Below are 1,687 nucleotides of genomic sequence, written 5' to 3'. Positions count from 1 at the left end.
TCTGAAGACTTCGCACACCCCGTCCTTGCGAGGCGAGAGGCGCGGGATCGCTCGATCGCTCCTTCTTGTTGATGGAGGCCTGGACCTCGTCGATCTCGGGCTCGACGGCCCCTAATTGATGAGTTCATCAATCCTTCACCACGAGTTGAGAGTCTCGTCCGTCGCGCGGGCTCGACGGCACCGCCGCCCGGCAGTCTAGGAGGTGTCTAGGAAGTGTCTAGGAAGTGTCTAGGAAGTGGCTAGGAGGTGTCTAGGAGGTGTCTAGGAGGTGTCTAGGACGTGTCTAGGAGGTGTCTAGGAGGTGTCTAGGAAGTGTCTAGGAAGTGTCTAGGGAGTGTCTAGGAAGTGTCTAGGAAGTGTCTAGGAAGTGTCTAGGAAGTGTCTCGGAAGTGTCTCGGAAGTGTCTCCGCCTTGAGCGACGACACCTTGTCGCGCATCGCGGCCTACCGCACCACCCACGGGGCTGAACCCGCACACTGGATTCGGTTCTCTGGAGGTGTGGTATCGCAGCGACGCCTCGTGCGCGCCCAGGTCCTGTCGCGTCCTCTGCAGGAAGTCGTCCGTCTCCTGCAGCCGAGAGGCCGGGCGGGATGAGCCGAGATTGGCCGAGATTGGCCGAGATTGGCCGAGATTGGCCGAGACTGGCCGAGATTGGCCGAGATTGGCCGAGACTGGCCGAGATTGGCCGAGATTGGCCGAGATTGGCCGCTGCGGGAGCTCGTCGCTCTCCTGCAGCTCGCGGCCAAAGACCTGAGTGAGATGGGGTGATACGGGGAGATATGGGGAGATATGGGGAGAGATGGGCACCTGCAGCTCGCGGCCGAAGACCTGAGTGAGCTTCGCCTTTGCGGTCGACCGCTGCCTGCTCACCGCCGCAGGTGTGAAGAGGGGCCGTTCACACCCTCGCAGCTTGGCCTCGGCGGGCGAGCGCCTCTCGGCTGTCTCTCGGCTGTCTCTCGGCTGTCTCTCGGCTGTCTCTCGGCTGTCTCACTCGGCTGTCTCTCGGCTAGTCTCTGCCCCATCGCTGCGCGGTGCTCCATCTCGAGCTCGCGCTCACTCTGCTTGAGCTGCGCCTGCGAGGGTGGCGAGCGGGCGGACGGGCGCCTCTCGCTCTGCACCCAGCGACTGCAGTCTCTCTCTCGCCCTCTCGCCGCTACGCTCTCTCTCGCCCTCTCGCCGCTACGCCTCGTCCACGCTCCAGCCTCTCCTCCATCTCCTCCGTGCGGCGACGCACTGCTGCTGCTGCTGCTGCTGTCACCTCCGGTCCGCACGGGTCCTCCCGTGCTGGGACAAGGAGGGAGGGAGGGAGGGAGGGAGGGAGGGAGGGAGGGAGGGAGGGAGGGAGGGAGGGAGGGAGGGAGGGAGGGAGGGAGGGAGGGAGAGGGGGGAGGGTGAGTCCGTGTTGCTCGGCCTCAGACCACACCGGGGGGGTCACCTCCGGTCCGCACGGGTCCTCCCGTGCTGGGACCAGCAGGCCGCACGGTGGACACGGCGTCTCCACACTAGGCGAGTCACATGCACATGCACATGCACATGTTGTGTCGTGATTGGGATCAACGCGACTCACTGTGACGGCGTCTCCACACTAGGCGAGTCACGCATGTGTCGTGATTGGGATCAACGCGACTCACTGTGCGGTCGCGGTTTACTCGCGAGTGGGGCATCCCCCGCTACAGCTTGAGCTGCG

The sequence above is a fragment of the Emiliania huxleyi genome, assembly GCF_000372725.1.
Source record: "Emiliania huxleyi CCMP1516 unplaced genomic scaffold EMIHUscaffold_26, whole genome shotgun sequence".
Classification (NCBI taxonomy): Eukaryota; Haptophyta; order Isochrysidales; family Noelaerhabdaceae; genus Emiliania; species Emiliania huxleyi.
This window is presented reverse-complemented; position numbering follows the sequence as displayed.